Here is a 21,785-nt window from a genome sequence, read left to right as displayed (position 1 = left end):
CAGGTCCCATTAGAGACTACAATGGAGTCTAATGGGGCCTGGAGGGGGGTCTCTCCAACACTCTGGTTCCTATTCACAATATAGCAACACAACATAGCTCGCTGATACCTAGGCCAAGTTGGCTCCTCTTACCTTAATTACTGTTGTTGGCTGGCAGTCTGTGGGCTTGCTGGAAGGCTGTGGGCTTACTGGCTGCGGCTGGCAGGCTGTGGGCTTGCTGGCAGGCTGTGGGCTTGCTGGCTACTGCCGGCAGGCTGTGGGCTTGCTGGCTGCGGCTAGCAGGCTGTTGGCTTGCTGGCTGTGGCTTGCTGGATGGCAGGCTGTGGCTTGCTGGCTGCGGTTGGCAGGCTGTGGGCTTGCTGGCTGTAAGCCTAACTGGTGGCCTGTGGGCTGGCTGGCTGGCTACTGGCCAGCCTATGGGCTGGCTGGCTGGCCGGCCTGTGGGCTGGCTGGCTGGCCTGTGGGCTGGCTGGCTTGCTGGCTACTGGGGCACTTGGAGATTATTTAAAGAAATAATCCATGCACAATAACCACTACTGCTCTGTGTAGTCGTTATGGTGCCAGGAGGGCCGGGCCCCCCTCCCAGAGTAAGTAGTCAAACCGTTTAAGAACAGTTTGAAAACTTACCTGGGGTCTGCTGTGATATGAGGCTGTTGTAGGGTATAGGAGCAGTGGTGCAATGTGTAAGGGGTGCAGTGTGTGTGAAAGGTTCAGTGTGTGTGAGGGGGTGTAGTGTGTGTGAGGGGATGTAGTGTGTGAATGTGTAGGGTGTGTGGGGCAATGTGTGTATGAGGGGGCTGTGTATGTGTGTGGCAATGTTAGTTTGGGGGGCTGTGTGTGTATGGGTGGGCAGTGTATGTGTGTGTGAGGCAATGTGTGTAAATGTGTATGGTGTGTGTGGGGGCAGTGTGTGTGTATGGGGGGCAGTGTGTGAATGTGTATGGTGTGTGGGGGTAGTGTGTTTATGGGGCTAGAGTTCTCTCTCACCACTGCAACCACCAGGAATCCCTGGTGGTCACAGTGTTGAGAGTGAACTCTATCCCGTAGCTCCAGGGCTAGAGTTTACTTTCGCCAGAGCCGTAACGTTGCCGTGGTAACCGCGGCAATGATCTGTGCTCGCGCAAGAAGGACCCAGAGGAGCTGCAGGCTGAGCTCCCGGGTCCTCTCTTCCTCCCTCCCCTGCCGGCTGCCCGCACGGTGCCTGCGGACAGGGGAGGGGGCAATTGCCCTCCTCTTACTCCCCCCTACCCCTCTTCTTACCCCCCCTCCCCCTCTTCTTACTCCTCCCTCTTCTTACTTTCTTACTCCCCCCTCTTCTTACTCCCCCCTCCCCCTCTTTTTACTCCCCCCTCCCCCTCCTCTTACCCCCTTCTTACTCCCGCCCCTCTCGTCTTACCCCCTCCCCCTCTTCTTACCCCCTCCCCTCTTCTTACTCCCCCCTCTTCTTACCCCCTTCTTACTCCCGCCCCTCTCTTCTTACCCCCTCCCCCCTCTTCTTACCCCCTCCCCTCTTCTTACTCCCACCCTCTTCTTACCCCCTTCTTACTCCCCCCTCTTCTTACTCCCCCTCTCTTCTTACTCCCCCCTCCTCTCTTCTTACCCCCTCTCTCTCTTCTTACTCCCCCTCCCTCTCTTTTTACCCCCCTCCCTCTCTTCTTACCCCCCTCTCTTCTTACCCCCCTCACTTCTTACCCCCCTCACTCTCTCTTCTTACCCCCCTCTTCTTACCCCCCTCCCTCTCTCTTCTTACCCCCCTCTCTCTTCTTACCCCCCCTCTCTCTTCTTACCCCCCTCCCTCTTCTTACCCCCTCTCTCTTTTTACCCCCCTTTTCTTTTTACTCCCTCCCATCCCTCTCTCTTTTTGCCCCCCCTTCCCTCCCTTTCTCTTTTTGCCCCCCCCTTTCTCTTTTTGCCCCCCTCCCCTCCCCTCCTTTTCTCTTTTTGCCCCCCCTCCCCTCCCCTTCTCTTTTTGCCCCCCATCCCCTCCCTTTCTCTTTTTGCCGCCCCCTCCCCTTCTCTTTTTGCCCCCCCCTCCCCTTCTCTTTTTGCCCCCCCTCCCCTCCTCTTTTTGCCCCCCTCCCCTCCTCTTTTTGCCCCCCTCCTCTTTTTGCCCCCTCCTCTTTTTGCCCCCCCTCCCCTCCTCGTTTTGCCCCCCTCCCCTCCTCTTTTTGCCCCCCCTCCCCTTTTTGCCCCACCCCACTCCCCTCCCCTCCCCTTCTCTTTTTGCCCCCACCACCCCCACCTGTAGCGTGGCCGAGCTGCACTCCGGTCCGCGGTGCCGGCCGGAGTGATAGGAAGGTGCACACTGAGTGTGCACCTTCCTGTCAGTCCGGCCGGGTACAGGAAACAGAAACTCCTGTTCCGCGCGGAACAGAAGTTTCTGTTTCCTGTACCCGACCGGACTGACAGGAAGGTGCACACTGAGCACCTTCCTATCACTCCGGCCGGCACCGCGGACCGCACAGCTACAGGGGAGGGGAGGTGAGAAGCTGCAGCCGCCTGAGGCTCTTAAGAGAGCACTCAGGCGGCTGCAGCATTTAAAGGGGCGGCCGGGCCCCCTGATGGCGGGCCCCCCTCCCGGCCGGGCCCTCGGACCATGTCCGAAGTGCCCGACCGGTCAGTCCGCCCCTGTCTGGAGTGCCGAAGGTTGCCTATGCCTGCACTGGAAGGTGGAACTTAAGAATCAGGGTGTTGTGAATGGTTGGCTTCCAGGTCAACCAACCACAGCACTAGTACAAAGATTCATGCTTGGGTAAGAATTTTGACATTGTGGGTTGAATTCTGTTAACAGAGTATGGATTAACTGTGCTTGTTGAATAGCAATTCAACCTTTCACTGGGAAAACTGCTACTCAGCAAGCAGAATAAATCCTTAGAGAATCCAGCCATTTGCATGTTTTAGTCATCTGCGATTAGCATGCTGTGTGTGCTGACACAAGATGGAAAAGGTGCACAAAACTGATATTGTCAACCAGGAAGTAAGTGTTCCTTCTGGCTGATTGGCAGCCCAGGAAAGTGGCCCTACAAATTAAACATTGTAAAAAGAAAGGCTACAAAAAAAAGGTCTTTGCATAAAAAATAAAAAAAATACACTTCAGAAAGATTTATTTTTATGCTGCTTAGTGACTCTTTAAATGCATACTATGGTACAGTGTATCAAAGTGTTCATTTGATAATTTGTTTTGCTTGAAAGTTTTTTATTATGATGAACATAACTTTACGGACCAACCAAAAATCCATAAGCCTTGTAATTTTATGTGGCAACATAAACATGTTGCGAAAATGTAGAAATATTTAATTACTGTGTTTATTTTCAGCTAATGTACATAAGCGTGGGGTTATTGGTCCATATGTCTATGTAAATTCATTCAAAGTCAGTAACGAGGAACAGGGTGGGTGATCTGGCACAAAAATGGAAATGAAAGCAAAAATATGGGGATGGAGAGAAAAAGGTGGCTTATATAAAGTAAAGATTCCACACATTTTTCCATACAAATATTTCTCACATTTATTTCACATTATCAGTATGAGTTTGTCCAACAATACTAGAATGAGAATACTGGGTGGAGGTTCATTTGTTGCCACCTCTTAAAAACGTCTGGAGTTAGCCTTTAATACGACATTAAACTATTCTCCTTGCATGAAGTTGCAATATATATTTTCTGCTACTCTTCTTTTTAGTCTCTAAATTTCCAAGCAACAACATTGAAGTTTTCTAAGAAAAAACTAAATAATTAAAACCTTAGATGGTGCCATTAAAACATATTCACATTTTATAAGATCGTGTCACTGGCTTTAAAATATTTATTTTACCCAAAGTCTCAGTCTGGCAAACATTTGTCTTGTTATACATACTCCAAGAGATTCTTCAATTATGAAACAGGTGACAGGAATCTCTTAATTTTAATTGCTTTTGATGGTGAGTTGAGCGAAAGTACAGTTGCTGCCTGACCATAAGACTTCGGCAGAATGGAATCCATGTATTGTGACAGATGAGATAATGAAATAGTGATTTTTTTTTTTAAAATCTATCTAAATCATTTTAATTTCATTATAGACGCACAATCTAAACGGGACATGGGAAAGAAAAAATGCAGAGATTGTTCTAAAGCACAGGGAGAGAAGAAGAAAATATGCAGGCAAATAATTGTGCAAAAATCACAGAATATTTTTTTTTTTAACAATTTAGATCAAGCATTGAAGGATTTAAACATTCGTGACATTGTTTCAGCTATGAAACCGTTTTAAACCCTTAAAGGAACTCTATAGCATTAGGTATACGAAGCTTTATTCTTAAGGCTATAGTGTCCCTAGTTTTCTTGGTTCCCTCCATTGGCCAACTAAAGGGTTAAAAACCCTTTTTTAACGTACCTCTTTCCAGCATTGAGGCTTCCTCTGTGCTTGCTAGTTCTCCTCCTCCCGCGACATCACTGCAATGATGGGACCTAATGCCCATGTGCAACAATCGCCAAACACACATTCAAGCTTCCCCATTAGCTGCCCTAATAAGCTGTCCTAAAGTTTGAGGACATCCAACATCGATTAACAGCGTAAAACTCAGCTGACCCGGAGTGGCTGTCTGGAAGATAGGTACTAAAGGTAGAGTAAACCATGCAATGTAATTATTTCGGTTTTTCAGAATGTTTTACATTGCAGGGTTAAACAGATGGGGCACTGCACCCAGACCACTTCAATGAGATGAAGTAGTCTAGGTGCCGGCAGTGTCCCTTTAAGGATGGAGGCAATTGTACAACTTCTGAACCCCCCAAAAAACTTAAAATGTTTGCTATATATTTGTTCCACTGTAATTTACATTAAACATTTAGTTCTAGTATATGTTTGGCATGCTTAGTCTTAGTTTTTGGAAGAAAAGCATGTTTTACAAACATTGTAACCCCACATCCTCTGTCCCACCAACCCCATTCCAAAATAGTTCCTTCTCTCTTATTCTGGTAATAAAGCCATACATGGCATTATTGTTGTAAATAAAAGAGATAGATAGTTAGATGTAATTATTCACCTAGTTAATTATTACAATTACGAAATACAGCAAAGGTTTCAAGGTAATTGTAGTTCACCTAGCAGGTGTTATAAACAGAAATCTGATACCTGAACTACAAATCAAAGATAGCCCTGCAACAGGCAGAACTGAGACTGTAAACTGTGAATTTTGATTTCTACAAATAATCCTCTTTCTGATACACAAATTTTGTAGTGCTGGATTAAGCATGTCCAACAGGTTTGACTCCAAAGAGCAGAATTTAGAGGATCCTGAGTAGCCAAGCTTTTTACTGGACTAGGCAAAGTTCTTGTTGATGTGTGTGGGAATTTTGTTAGATAAAGAAACTAGGTGGCAAATAGACTAGGCTTCAAATTTGATAGCCCCTCCTACATTTACCACAAGCATTCCCAATGCAAAGCTCAAGCTCGAACCAATGGACTTCTCATGTTTCACCACAAGTCTGTAGAAGATAGATGGATGGATGAATGAATGATCGATCAAGTGATCGATCTCACTGCTGGCCCATGAAGGAACAACCAACCCATAAAGGGACAGATCTCTCTCTTTGGGAGTTGCTGCTTAGATACACTACTGAGTAGGGAGACATACATACATTTTGCAGTGTATTACTGTTAGCCCTGAGTCCTCTTTTCTGGCTAGGTAAAGAATAGGGGACTCAGGGCTAACTGTAATAAATTGCAAAATTTATATCAAGGGCTTGTTAGAGGCCAACTCTGGGATCTTGCTCAGTCAGCCCATCCCTGCCAACTTCCCTGAACAACAACATTTTTATATGTGATTATTATTTAGTATTTGATATTTTTGCGTGAAATTGTAAATATATGTTCTGTGCAAAAAAAAGTGCGTCAGTTCTAGCATGGAGTTCCCCTTTAAGGCAGTAGTTGATCCAGGGGGAGCACAAGGGTAAGTGCTTCCATTGATAAGCCTACAAGCCCTTGAAGCCACCAGCTTAAGTACTGCTTACCCTAGTTGGTATAAGTGCTAGTGCACTTTTATGGGTTCCACCTGACACCCACATTGCAATCATCCGCATCTCGTCTTCTCCAGAATTAGAGCACTGCTGAAACAAAACTAGCGACATTCACTGGCTGCTATGAGCTGAGCATGGCCTGCGTCAGCTGTACTTTACTCTGCATGGTCCTGCTTCGCTCTACAGACCAATCCAGATTCTCCTTCTGGGGAAAGAACCTCATTATAAGTGCAGTGAGTTCCTCAAAATATAAAGTCACTTTGCTGTAGGCACGTTTGTTGAATAAATAAAAAGGAGATGATGATGAAGTTCCACATAAAAGAAAAGTCAACAATTCTGACCCAAGGTCATCAATATACAATGAAAAGGGGTTACATATAGATTTTACATACTTTAAAATGCTAATATATTATACAGCTGTAAGGTTTAATATGAGTAAGCTATGTCTAGTATACACAACGTATTAATATATGCTATGAGGACAAGTAAAATGAATCTTCTGTTAAACTTATATTGTGTACTTATTTGCTTTTCTCAAGACTTAATTAAACCTCAAGGCTAAACTAACCGAATATTCTTTCTCATCTCTTTTATACCGTAACTATGTTTGCAACAATTTTGAAACACATGCCAAGTATTGTTACTGATGTACTTTCTTATAAAAAATATAAAAGGGAGATAATGATGAGGTTTCACATATTGGAAAAGTCAATGATTCTGGCCCAAGGTCATCAGTATGCTATGAAAAGGGGTTACATATAGATTTTACACACATTAAAAATGCTACTATATTATACAGCTGTAAGGTTTAATATAATTATACAAGTAAGCTATGTCTATTATACACCATGTATTAATATATGCTATAAGGACTAGAAAAAAAATCATCTTCTGCTTAAATGAAACTCTAGTCTAGGCTAACCTAACTAAACATTCTTTCTAAAAGCACTTTTCCAACTATTTTTGTAACAATTTTGAACACATGCCAAGTATTGTGGCTAATGTATATTCTTGTATATAAAAAAGAGCATACCCCCCTAATAAACAGAGCAGTTTCACATGTGTCTTATTCTTTTCTCTAAGCTCATAGGCCGAGATCCTGATTCCAGTTGACATGAAATTCTTGTCTAGGTCTCCAAAACCCAGCTATATTTGCCTAAATTATGAAAAAGAGGTTTTGTAACAAAAGTCCCAAATGTATACTGTACAAATATATATATATATATATATATATATATATATATAGGGTGGGCCAAAATTCAGAGTAGGATTTGACAAGTAAATCATTTATTTGCTGGTAGTTAAATTTTTTTGTTGCAGGTACGCATTATGACTTTGCAGAGTCATCATGGGTAATTTCACAAAGGAAGAATGAGTAAAACTAGTGGAATTCTGTTTTCAAAATGGCAGGTCCGTTATTTTGATGCAAAGAGCTTACCGCTGCGACTTCAATGTAACCCACCACGTTTCACTCGATCTTTCAGCTCCTGATTACTTCCTGTGGGGATATCTGAAGGAGCGGGTGTATGTGAACAAACCGCGTACACTTCAGCAGCTTAAGGAGAATATCCGTGAAGAAAGTGCTAGAGCCTCAAACATAAACTATGTTATGAACAATGCAATCGAAAGAGCCCGACTTCGCAAGGCAGCAATGGAGTTCTTTAAAAATATATAATCTTCCGAACCTAGTCAAAGAAATTTCCACACATTAAGCATTCATTGTATGTCATATCATTGAAATTTGATCATTAATAAAAACGTTATTTACTCCTCAAACCCTATTCTGATCTTTGGCCCATCCTGTAGTTGAGTTCATCAAACAAACTAGAAATTATCGGATAAACTGGTTGTTCTGTCTTAATTAGGTACCTTTTCAATTAATGCTTTAAGTACTGAAGATTGCAAGCACTGATGGAGCTAATTAAATATTAAAGGACCACTCTAGGCACCCAGACCACTTCAGCTTAATGAAGTGGTCTGGGTGCCAGGTCCAGCTAGGGTTAACCCATTTTTTTATAAACATAGCAGTTTCAGAGAAACTGCTATGTTTATAATATGGTTAATCCAGCCCTCAAAGCCTCTAGTGGCTGTCTCACTGACAGTCACTAGAGGCGCTTGCGTGATTCTCACTGTGAAAATCACAGTGAGAGCACGCAAGTGTCCATAGGAAAGCATTGATAATGCTTTCCTATGAGACCGTCTGAATGCGCGCGCGTGCGGATTCAGCCGAATGGGAGGAGAGGAGGAGGATCGGAGGAGAAGAGCTCCCCGCCCGGCGCTGGAGAAAGGTAAGTTTTAACCCCTTTCCTCTCCCCAGAGCCCGGCGGGAGGGGGTCCCTGAGGGTGGGGGCACCCTCAGGGCATTATAGTGCCAGGAAAACGAGTATGTTTTCCTGGCACTATAGTGGTCCTTTAATGCAGAGTGGGAGCTGTTATTTTTTTTTTATTGATGTTATACAGTGTTGATGAGAGTAGCAGGATGCAGGTTAATGTTGCTTGCTTAATGTTCTCCTTTCCCTTTCCTTGGCTTTGATACTGAAGTGTTAGCATAATCATAATCAAAAAATTTGGATAAGTACATCAATTAAAGCTTGAATGTTATTCAAAGCAAATGGATTAGAAACTATATTCTCCAGAACCACAATCAGAAAGGCCCTTGCTTATTAACTCCTTACTGTTATAAGCATGAAAAGAGGGGACTCTCTATAGTAACGTTTTGAATAGGGACATAAGATTATTTGGTAATAGCATATATAGAGCCAATCACATTTATCAGGAGTTCATTTATCAGTTTAAAACCATTAAAGTACATTCATTAAAAGTTTATCGGGATTCAATAATAATCAGTTTGAATAAACTTTCGATAAACATTGAATATTGATACACATACTTTACATTTAAAATATCGTCTTGATGATTCAATTCCACTTATATGCATAAGTGCAATATAATAAAGCGGTTATTTTAATTACCATTGATTACCATGTGGAAAGGGTAATTACCATTTCGGTTTATGCATGCTTACCTTTTGCACTGCATTTTATAGGTGAATGTTTTTTTTTTTCTATTTTATTATTGAGGTTTGGCCTGCCTCTGTCCACTTTAACACCCTGGTTCTAAAGGGAGTGCGGTGTTCCTATTTCTCATCTATGGTGCTAGCCATGACAGATGCAATGTATGTTAATGTTGACATAATATCATTACCAGTTTTATAACAATAATTAATGCATCAATAACATCAATTAAGCTCTAAAGAACTATAAAAACATCTATATCTTAATATTCTGTTGAGTGCGATTAAGTGACTAGGAGAGCACACATTTCTGCACAATATTGCCACTCCTTAGCCGCCCTCCCATATTGATCTCTCCTCCATCCCCCCTTCCCTCTCTTAGTGGTCTCTCCTCACCCCCCACCCCTAGTGGTCTCTCCTCCACCCCCTCCCCTAGTGGTCTATCCTCACCCCCACCCTTAGTGGTCTCTCTTCACCCCCACCCTTAGTGATCTCTGCTGAACCCCCTCCCTCCCTTAGTGGTCTTTCCTTACCCCCCCTCTCCCCTCCCTCCCTTAGTCGTCTCTCCTCACCCCCTTCCATAGAGGTCTCTCCTCCACCCCCCTCCCATGGTGGTCTCTCACCCACGCCCCCCTCCCTCAGTTGTCTTCCCTCTCCCCTCTCCCAATCTCCTCACCCCCCCTCCCCTACCTCTGTTGTAGGGTGACCGAGCTCCAGTCCAGTCCGCGGTACAGGATCATCTGTTTCCTGTACCCGGCCGGACTGACAGAAAGTGCTCACTGAGTGCTCACCGAGTGAGCACTTCCTGTCAGTCCAGCCGGGTACAGGAAACGGATGTTCCTGTACCGCGGACCGGAGCTCGGCCATGCTTCACTGAGGGACTGACAGGAGGGAGCTCTTTACGCTTCCCTCTTGCCGATTCCTCTTTTCTTGCGTGCCCGGGCCGGTGCACCCTCATGGAAGCGCTGGCCCGGGCACTGCTGCAGCCACCTGAGGCTCTCTATAGAGCGCTCAGGCGGCTGCAGCATTTGAGGGGCTGGTGCTCCTGGAAGCACCGGTCCTGCAAGTTCTTATGTCTATTCCTCTTGCCAAACCTTACTCTGTAGATCAGATGGCTATTTTAGCTTTTTAATCTTGATTGTTTAACACAGGGGTTCTCAACCTTGTCCTCAAGGACCCCCTACCAGTCCAGGGTTTAGGGATTACCTGGGTGTGTCTAAGGTGTTTAGAAAAAGAAAAAAAAACACCTTAGAGTCTTAGGTGTTTTTTTCCCCTTTTTCTAAACACCTTAGACACACCCAGGTAATCCCCAAATCCTGGACTGGTAGGGGGTCCTGAGGACTGGGTTGAGAACCCCTGGTTTAACACAACTACACCATTACTTTCAAAACCTTCTGCATTCATATGGGATTTTTTTTTTTTTTTTTTTTTGCAATTGACATTCACATCATAGCCATATGTAAATAACCCTCAAAGAAGGTCAAGTTCAACCCCTCCAAAAAATCTAAATAAAAATTAGTTAATAAAGGCTCAACTTTTTTCCCAACAACAAGATCAAGTTCCTGCATCTGCTCATAATGCCATCTGTAACAACCTAATGCAATGCTCCAGCATTAGGGACTAAAAGCGCATGCTTAGCAGTGCTGCACTCCTATTGGAGGTTAGTTATGAGAACAAAGATTGGCTTGGTTCTCACAGCGGACGCTCCTCTAAATGGCAATGCTTTTCGTTGCAAGATTAAAAGTAAAGGGCCCTTACACCCAGACCACTTAATTGAGATGAAGTAGCCTGGATTCCTTAAGTGTTCATTTAGGCACGCAGGAGATGAAAAACCCCCATTGGAGGGGTCCATTCTGAGAACTGCCCTTTCTTCTGGACATTAAAAGTTATTATGATATAGAGGGGGTTACAGGTTAAATGGTAAAGGAGTAAACAAATTGCTACATTAATTTCTAGTGTAGTTAATTTTCCAGAAATGCTTGTTTCCTGGAATGTTTAGATAGGTAACAGACTTGTACTGCTTCTAAACCACGCCAGACTACTAAAGCTCTTGAGTTAATATGCCTTCCTGTAAAAACATCCTGCGAAAATGAACATGTATGTAATGAAAATATGTGAATCTCATTGGTCAGGGCCACACAGTAATATGTGTGTGTTTGCAGTCAGTTATGTATATCAGTATCAACAAATACATTTCTACTAATTCACATTAATTATGCATTTGTTTTCGAGCAGCCAAATTGTTTATTGTGTTTGGTTGCTTGCATTTTAGCTGGCTTTAAGTCCAACTACAATTTAAATTCAGTAAACTTCACAAAATTGTGTGGTGTTAGAGAATATATTTTCTACTTGTAGACTTGGGTCATGGATCATTTTCATTACATTTAATCCAAGTCGCTTCATGCCCGCCTGAGCTACCTATCCTATAAATAAATTTGTAGAAAATCTAAGCAGGTATAGATACGTTCGAGTAGCTCACTGATATATCTAATGTATGCAGCAAGATGAAGATATTCTTATCTAGCAAATTGGATCCAATGACCAGGTCGAATGCAATAAAGTGCTCTAGCAATCCAAAATGTCACAGTTCATTAAAGATGCCACCGCTCAGAAATAAAAGCGCAATACTGTTTTGTTTTCTTTTATGTTTTTTTTATTTACTTCTTTTTAAAAGTTTCTGACTTGCAGACAGTATTGTGTGACAGATTTCAAAGTCATTTCACAAACAATTTTTCTGCTAGTAATTCCACGAAAATCAGAAAATTTATCGAAATCAGACCTAAACTGTGATTTCATCATGAATCTTGCGATCTGGGGCTTGATACTCCCATATTGCAAGGTTAATACGGAAAAAAATTTCATCATTGAGAAGTTTTCAGTTACATCACAGGTACAAATGGATCTTGAGAGCCATGATGGGCACCATATAACTGCCACATACAGGAAGATATCTTAGATACGCGCATGACAGCAACTGGAAACGCACTCAAAAAAGTTAAGAAAGCAAGTGATGGGGGGAGTGGCCTGACCACCAAGCTGTGCAGACGTGTCTGGCACGAGCTCCTGTCTGGAGAGCAGAACCCGGGACAAAAGCGGCGGCTACATGGCCCAAAGTCCTTCGAGAGTACACCACCCACATAGGGGGTGCCCCCCTGAACCTAACGACACCACCCCGGGGCCTGTCGGACACGGGAAAGCTGAAAACCGACTGCGGCCTACTGGGACAGGAGCCGGGGTGAGGCGGCCGCTTTCCTCGGCACAAAGACCCATGAGCGACTCCGCCTCAGCTTGCCCTCTCCCCCCCCCCGGACCGGTGGGGGACATCCCGGTCCCCACTGGACAAAACACACAAAACGGAAAACAGACGTGCCGACTACAAGGCACACGGGGCACCAGGCCACAAAGGCACAGCTAAAATGGCCGCCCAACGCAGTGCTAAGGAGCGGAGTACCCACACCCGACCCACACCCGACTCACGACACCTTTGGGGAGTTTTGACCAGATCTATGCACTCCTCAGAGACGCGCTGCTTAGCCGAGGAACAACCTACCGCCAAGCAGAACTAACGGTGGCCTCGTGGATCCGTCCAACGATACGCCGCCGCTACCACAAGCTTGCACCCCAATCTTCCAAAGAGTCCGTCCGGCGGAGCAGGTACCTGAGATCCTCACGGCGGGAACAGGCGCCATGTCACTCGAGCGCAAGCTCCCACTTACTGACCAACGAAAGCGGAACCACAAAACAAGCGACACGTGGCGCTTCACTACCACAGCTGCAAAACACATGGCTGAATGGCTACACACCCCACAGAGCCCTGCCGGAACGACCTCACGACGCAGAGACGCCATGCCCAGGGGTAACAGAGGAGGGTCTCCCAACAGCAGCAACTTGGACTTACCTACTCTGGGTATCGGCTGAAGCCTCCACCATTCTGCCGCACAAGGGTATACTTAGCCTGGACTGTCACCGACCGCTACACCAGCTAAACACCCAGACTCTGACAACATACGCATGTTTCATGCCCATTGTGCTCCTGTGCCACCAGCAATAGTAACTTTTATTCGTAACATTATTTTTTGCTAAAATTTCTTTCCAGTGGTTTCTCACCTAGTTAACCCTTAATATAACAGACCACTTTTATGTGCAGTGATTTTGCTTCAATTTATAAGCCAGACCAAGCACTGTTATTTCATGTCTAATACCTTTTAGCTCATGCTTTTCTTAGTACTGCATACCGTTATATATATTTTTTTTTCTCACAATATATAAGCATGCTTCCAAACACATAGCTCACTTTTGTACTCCTACTCAGAGGAAACCGTAATCTAATATTATGTTAATTTAATTACAGCAGTGAGCTGTTAGACTGCCATGTACAACTATGTCTACAACTAAAATAATAGACGAACATAGCCTGTGACCTCTTAGACGCACCCACCCATAAATCGATATGTCACTTCTCGTAGACTTCATCTTGTTATAACCTATAACATATACCATAGCAACTAGTAAATTGTACCTTGCCTGTGGTAACCTTGCTAAACCTAACCTTAAGCGTTCGACAAATCATCTACTAACAAACAAATTGTGCAGATTTAACAATGCTACTTCAATGTATGATCCTGTACCAAATATTGCCTGTTTATGCTGTTGTGGCATACCCGAGCAGCTTGTATTTTACGTTTGCACTACAAAAATAAAGAATTAAAAAAAAAAAAAAAGAAAGCAAGTGATGGATAGGACTGCAGGTAGAAGCAATGATTGCGGAACAAATGGTACATGAAATTAAGAGAGGTCAGCAATAGGAGGGAAATGGCAGTGATAAACAAAGAAAAGAAAAAAGAAAGAATGAGAACTCTGAGAACGGGCAAAAGCTTAGAGATAGACTCGATAACTTGCCCTTCAGTAAATCCCCGGTCAGGTCTCAAAATAGTTTTTGCTCTCTTGTGCCATTACAGAGAGAACATATCTGAAGCATACCAGACTGGCCCCACCCGTACGGGCAGTACAGATCTGAAATGCCAGCAAGTTCCCTCTGCACGAGAGATACCTCAACCCCAGACGATCGTTTCGGCCTTCTTTTGGGCCTCGTCAGTAAGGTGTAGCACTCTGGGCACAGTGAGCCCGGGGTCAACATCTGGATTACCCTTTAAACTTGGGGTGAGCCAAGTTAATGCTTTAAAGCAAAAATTAAAGGATGAAATGGGGCAAAAGCTTAGAGAGAGCTTAGAGTGATAAAAAATAAACTAAAATTCATAATCAGCAAAAATGGTGCAAAATGAAAATTTATCTTTGACACTGTGTCTTCTTAACAGAAATGATCTTAATAATTGATATACTATTATTTTTTTCACTTTTGGTCCCACTCACCCCCTTAATAATACGATGTTATATATTCCAGAAGTGTTTAGAGAAAGTGTATTTGCTTGCTAAATCTTAATAATGTACAGTGCCACCACTCAGAAATAATACTGCTCAGGGAACACACAACAATGAGACGGTGAATATCCCACAGACAGTAGAAGACAGGCAACAAAATAGTAAATGCAACACTGCCCGTGTTAAATGTAAATTGGACACACAAAGAAAACAATAACTGTAACATAAGGAAACTAATAGTTCCACGTTCTCAAAGGTACCTTCCTCACAAATAAACAGCAACTATCCATACAGTCCCTCTGTGCACAATGGGGCTCTAGGTGTACTGTTGGTAGCACTGCCCATATGGTGTAAGTGGTGTTTTTTGTTACCTGATAACATATAATTCTAAGGAGGCATCTGGCGATTTAATAAACCCAGTTTGTAAAGACCAGTTTTTGATTTTGATGGAGCACCATCTATTGGTTTAGAGTCTGAGCATGCCAAGATTGATATATATATGTATAAATATATATATACATATTTTGTAAAATTTTTGCAGAACGCTCCAGGATTTGGATGTTTCCTCTGATAATCCCCTGTGTGACCTGTTTACGTTGTATGAATTGTTTTGAATCCTTCACTTCTAAGTTAAATGTAGCATTGTCAGAAAGCAGTCTCATTTCAAAAATAAAGAACCGTTCCAGTGCCTTTTGGGACAGTGTCTAAGTGTGTTCCTTTCCAGGAGCCCTGTAACAGAGTATAAGAGCACTTATTTTGCCTGCACTACTCCATTTTTGGGGATCAGCTACAGACTACAGAAAAGGACTGGGCGATGGGATGGGTTCCTTCCTAGGAGGATTGTGGGGGCAGAAGGAACAAATCCTCCCTAAATGGAAGGAGCAGGAATAGAGAACAATTCCTGCCTGAGTTTGAAGGAGCAGGCAGAGGGATTAATTCCTTCCTGAAACACGATTAGGGTCCCTGGTGCCAGAGGAGAAAGGATGGATAATGTAATGGGACAGTTCTGCATCCCATGTCAAAGACCAGACACCCTAATTCAGTTCAATTACCTGTTACAGTTCCCTTACTAGAATCTTACTACAATATAGATAAGAGTTGGTCTGCATAGTCCAGAGTTATCTTTCTGAAAATGGACAATGTACCTAATTTTAATCATTAACAGAATGGATTTGTGAAACTGTGGTACACATTTAGATTTCTTTAATTCCAACTATTTCCAATTAAATGCAATATGGTGATGTCTATACACATCGAATAGTATGCATCATATGATTTATTGCTGAAAGAATTAAGGTATTTTTGTTCCAATAATTTTGATTATTGATCACTTAGTAATTGCATTAAATGTCATCATGTCTGCTATTAGTGTATCCCAGGAATACAAACTGCTCTATCAATCTGGAAATTCTTCTCCGTTTGGGCAAAAATAAGGTAATTTCAAGTAATTGGTTCTTGGTCCATTATTTTTCTGAGACCTTAACAGTAGTACTTGTTTAGGCTCTGGTTTTGGTTAACACAGTTACTCAATTCTTATTTCAGTTTTTCATCTTAACTCCTAACATTCCTCTGTCTTCATGTTTAGAGTGTGTTACCAGTTCTACACATTTTGAAAATGTAAAAACTCGGACAAGTAAGTGCAAGAGTGTTTTGGGATTTTTTTTTCTTTGAATGTGTATATTTAAATATGTACTTTGCACTTAATTTCTCATCTGCTACTAAAAAAAACAAAAAACCTTGGTCCTTAATCTGTCATAAATACAAAAAAAAAGAGACTATGGATGGATAGATGAATGTTTAGATGATAGATAAAATGATTCACACACAAACGGTCATTGAGTACATATTTTCTTAATCTAATCTTGAATGTTGTCAGGGTTTATGATATTTCTGGTTTAAAAGCTTCAACCTCTTTGAAGAGCTACTGGTGAACTTTAGGTGCCAGGCTTCTTTGTGACATCCAAAGAAGCAGGCAAATTGATAGGTTCATGACCTGTACGAATGGATGAAACCTTGCTGAAATTACATTACTGCTGACATTGAAGATAAACTCCTCGAATCCTGTGAGTCTCGTAACTTAATACAGATTACTAGGGCAGCACTAACTCAGATTTTATGATCTTTTCATGACATTTTAGATTGACTTCATTTTTATTTATGTAATCTGTGTGTGTTCTTTTTAAATCATTTTACATATCATATTTTGTCTCTTAATAAGGATTTTATATCTTGATGAGACATAGAAGAAAAATGTAAAACAATATGGTAAAAGATATCAAATATGCTTTTGAAAATGAATTCCAAGTCTGCATGTATTTCATAGATTATAATAATGAAGAAATGAAGGAAGTTATATATTAAATCCAAGACATTGATGCCCCTTACTGCATAAGTCCATACATTTGCTATCTGGCCATAAAGAATTTGAAAGCTTGTTGAGTTCATTAGTTTATTTATGTTTAGTTCCTAGCAAAGTGGCAGGATATGCTTCATAGATCATATTCGTGCAAATAATGGTATAGATCCTGGAACATCAATTAACTAGTTTGATATACATGGCCACGTTTGGCTTAAATGGGCCCATATCAATAGGATCAATGATTTCCAACATAAGCCCCGATTGCTTTCTATTGGCTAATAATGAACAATGTCCTCCTATATTTCTTTATAGCTCCCACCTGCTGCAAATGAGGGGGACATTAGGTCTGCCACAGTTAACAATCTTAATAATTTCCACTTGCCACCTATGGGTGAGGCTGTGGGGGGACAATAGGTCCCCTCACGCTTGCTTATTAGAACCCCCTCCTACTGCTCATGAGTGGAAGCTGGGGGTGGGAGGAGAAGCCATGTGTGAAAAACTAAGTACACACTTGCTGCCACCATAAGAATTAGGAGGCAGACATGTGCTGCTAATCAAATGCCCTTGATTAATTGATCATTACCTTAAGAGACCTTAAGAGAACTGTGCATAAACAAATGTCAGCAACAAATTTGTTTTCCCGGCGCTATAGTTTCCCTTTAAATAAATCATTAAAACAATGTCATGTGTTGTTTTTCATGTGAGGTTGTATTTACCTAATTTTTAGACCTGCTAAGGAACAGATAACTGCTATTATGCCCTGATATGTAAGAATGGGGACCATTACTATGTGTATTGTCAACCTGCTGATCTACAGCAACTATAGTGAAATTTATATATTTGCTGTTACATTGAGGAAGGATTGATTCAATACCATGATCACATGGATAGAAAACAGCTATTTCCATACTCTTCTATTCTCTGCATATGACAGTAAGAAGAAAAAGCTGGAGAAAGGATATGAGGGTTACCCTGGGTAAACCTTAATGGGTTACTTCAAACAATATGTCCAATTCACTGATTTGATGTGGTTATGGTGTATGTTATCTATGTATTGGCTTTTTGTGCTGCACATACAGAGTTTAACCCCTTTGCTGTCAGAGGTGTAACTCCACATTTGGCAGCATCTTTGGGGTGTCATTAGTCAGCCCAAGGAATAGATCCATGAGCCCACACAGCTTGCTGGCAACAGACAGCCAATCATGGCATGCCCCCCTCCCCACCTCCCCCTCCCCCCTATCTGTCTGCACTCCTTACATATATCCCTCTTTAGCAAGGGAGGGTGACATCAGTGGAGGAGGATCAGGTTCAAGGAGAATTTGGCCACCGTGCTCAAAAGGATGATTTTAGTTAAATTCCTTTTTCTTTTTTTTTCAGGAATGAACCAGAATTGCAAGGAATATTCTAACCAAAAATAGTGTTTTCTGAAAATACATTTTTTTGGCTAGATTAACCTTTAAAGAGATCAGAACAATCTTATTAAGGCTCTAAAATGTGTGAGTGGTAATCTTATGGAGCTTAAATATATTTAGAGAAAACATTTCTTTCCATTTTCTGGTATCATTTACACTATTACTTGTTATGTTTTGCTTTTATTTAAGTTATTTGAAAAAAGACCCCGGACTGCTTATATTCCCTGTAAAGTATTATATATTGACACTTTTTCTGAGAAAGTGCTTTTTATTTTTGACACATTGACTGTATGAACTCCTGAAAGAGCTTTTGAGATTGTGAAAGTTTGAAAAGTGACATATTTACACTTTACTATCCTGATGAATTCAACTGTATCCTAATAGACATGCTAGGAACCCTAAAGAGGCTCTGTCACCTTAAACATACCTTTCCTCAATTAATTCCAGAAAGAGAAAGCAAGCAACAGAGGGAAAAAGAGGAGAAACGGCAAAAAAATATATATATATTCATATGTTATATATTATATTTATTCTTTTTTTCTCTCTATTGGTCTCTTCACATTTGATCGGTGAGTCGAATCAACATTTAGTGACTGTCTCCAAGCCATCAATCATCTTTTTCCCATCAATTATCTCTTTTTTGGTGCCACTAGTGGAATTCAGAATCGCAAATCAAACAAACATGCACAGTCATTGCACATTTCATTTGTTTCGAATTTTCAGCTCAGAGTCGGAAATTCAAATCATTACCCGATTGTCCAAAGATGGAAGAATAGTAATTTGTAATGAAGCAGACCTTCAAGTCTAGTGCTAGACAGCTTCTGATATCCAGCAAATGCTTCTAACTTCTTTCTTTGCTGCTTCTCAATCAGATCTCATCCCTGAAAGTACCTGTATCATCCCTGGATCTCTTGTCAAAGACCACAGTCTTCTAGGAGAACCAAGGCCTCAAGTTCCAGGACACAGCCTCAGTGGCAGGGAGGAAGACCTTGTGATTAAGAGATCCAATGGTTACCACAGCAAGACCACATAGAAGCTGAAGAGGCAGACGGACATGGAAACTCTTTACCTATGACCGAGTGTATGAGGGTATGCATGTATCGTGTGCCTTTGGCACTTTGGGTAGATTTATATGAATATTATGAAGAATTCTCAAAATACCTGACAGTTTCCAGCATGTTATTTTGAGGTATGGATGGATTGAAGACAGTACAGGGAACCCAGCATGTACCTACAGGTATTAGATGATGAAAACTCATGTTGACCACATTGATTACTGTCCCTTATTTACCTTCAAGAATTAATTTGTTCCGGTCCACCAGTTATAGCACTGCAAATTAAATCACCGAGGGCTTAAGGCTTTTAATGCAAATGTCAGCTGTGCAGGATGCGCTGTGTAATATACAGTGGGCTCATAATTCCTATTAATAAATCGTTATGTCAGATTTTATCTTCTGTGGCATGTTACCACACATGGGTTGTTTCTACGGGCCATTCACCTGTGAATTATTATTCAATATATTGGCTGACTACTTGACCAACATCTGTCTGTATTTTCAGCTACTTTCAATATACAGATGAACACAAATAAATCTAGAGGTTAAAATAAACACTAAATTCTGATGTCCCTTTTCTCACAGCAACACTAAATAGCATTAGACAAATAGCGTTAATCAAATGTATTGCTGTAAGCTTAGAATAATTGAATACACTCTTTCCCAATAATGTCAAGCTATGGTTAACCTACAAGTTCCGTTATGTTCAGCAATCATCGAAAAGCAATAGTAGTGTGTTGCTGGCTTTGCATTAAGTGACTAGTAGTTCTACAATAAATGACGAGTATGTTGACTGCCAGAAACATAGAATACTTGAATTTTTTTTTTAAATTAATCTAAAAAGACATTTGTAAACAGAAGTCATGTAAATAGAAGAGACGGGTATTAGTTTCTACCATTAATAACTAAGATTATTACATAGGAGAGCTCTTGCAATTTTCCTTTGACTTTTGAAATAATAAATGATTTGCTAATTATGTAAATAATGTTAACAGTTTTATAGACAGGATGTTCCCTACCAGTAATCTAAACATATCTCTGCTAAATGGGATCATCTTTCCCTATTATAATATACTTATTGATACAGCATTGCATAATGAAATTTGAGATAGATAGATAGATAGATAGATAGATATGCAGATAAGATCAGAGAAGCATAGGATTATATCTTGAAGCCCAGATAAGCTTCAACTCCCTTTCACTCTGTTATCAGAGTGAACTTATTCATTCATCTAGCCCTCAAAATTCACAGTAGTAAAATGTAGGTTTAGGGAACACCTACACAAAATAAAGAGACATTTAGAAATGTTGGAAACATGTAAAAGTGGGTCAAATCACACACGTATACGTGTGTGTGCAAGGCACCAAAGCATCTAAAGTTATCAATTTGGGAATTTCGGTAAACATAGGAGTAGTGTGCAGGCTCTGCAGGCTCATGAGGCAAATTGGAAATGGGCAATGGGCCACAAGTTACCTCAGTACTAAAATACAGAACTACTCTGGCTTGTGACAGAATATGATAACATCGAGAGTGCCCAGACTGTGTGTAATGACTAAGCCAGGCAGGGCAGCCATGACCGAAGGACCTCGCAATGACTGGGTACCATCGAAAAATAAAAAAAACTAGTGGTTATGAAGTGCCTTATGTCATCTTGCCTTGGGGATAAGTTGATGTTTATGCAAATATAGTGTTACCAACTGTATTTTCTATTAACATTTCATTAATATTCCTCCTGGCAGCTTTAGCAAACAACATAAGAAATAGAAAAGTAGAACGGATGATAATTTTAGGGATATACACTTTTTATTGTGTAAATATCGGTCATAACACGTACTACAATCTTTTGAAAAGACATGTAGGTATGGATTGTAGTTTTTGAGCAGAGGCCAGGTCTATATAATTACTGCTCTGGGACATCTATCATAGTTTGCTAGCGAGCTTGACTCCCCAGGATTCTGGCAACCTGTCACTGAATGAGATCAGCTCAGCACGACAGATACAGAAGGAGCACAGTGTTAAAGGCAAGGCTCGCTGGCTCTGTGTAGCTTGCCTTCACCTGACAGCCATTGCACGCTAAATAGGAACACAGTCTATTGATTTTCTATCAGCTTGAAGCAGGAATCAGTCTCTCAGCAACTGGCCTTTAGCACTCAGTCTGGGCAGTTTACACATTTCATCAAAGGCTTTGTAACTATTAGAGAAGGATCAGACATTACCTGGGGGTTTGCCATCTGAAGAAGCTAATAGTGTTCTATCCGAGATCATTTAAAATACGCATTGTTTTGAATGTAAAAGCAGCGTAGTGCATACCGAAAGTGACAGCATTTTCTAAAGCAATTGTAGTGGAAAAATTGTAAGAGCAAATCTTGATTAACATAATCCACAAATGAATGTCATGTGATTGTCCTAATCCAGTAATAGCTAACTTCACTTTTATGCTGTGGTTATTGGTCAAACTATATTTCCCATGAATATTGTCTAGCTGGACATCATGATAAATGTAGCTCGGGCATATCTGTGGTGCCGAGTTTAGTCATCATTGCTTTTAAATGTCACACTTCTCTGTAAGTTCTT

Source organism: Pelobates fuscus, chromosome 5 (assembly GCF_036172605.1).
Source record: "Pelobates fuscus isolate aPelFus1 chromosome 5, aPelFus1.pri, whole genome shotgun sequence".
NCBI lineage: Eukaryota > Metazoa > Chordata > Amphibia > Anura > Pelobatidae > Pelobates > Pelobates fuscus.
Note: the sequence above shows the minus strand (reverse complement) of the source record.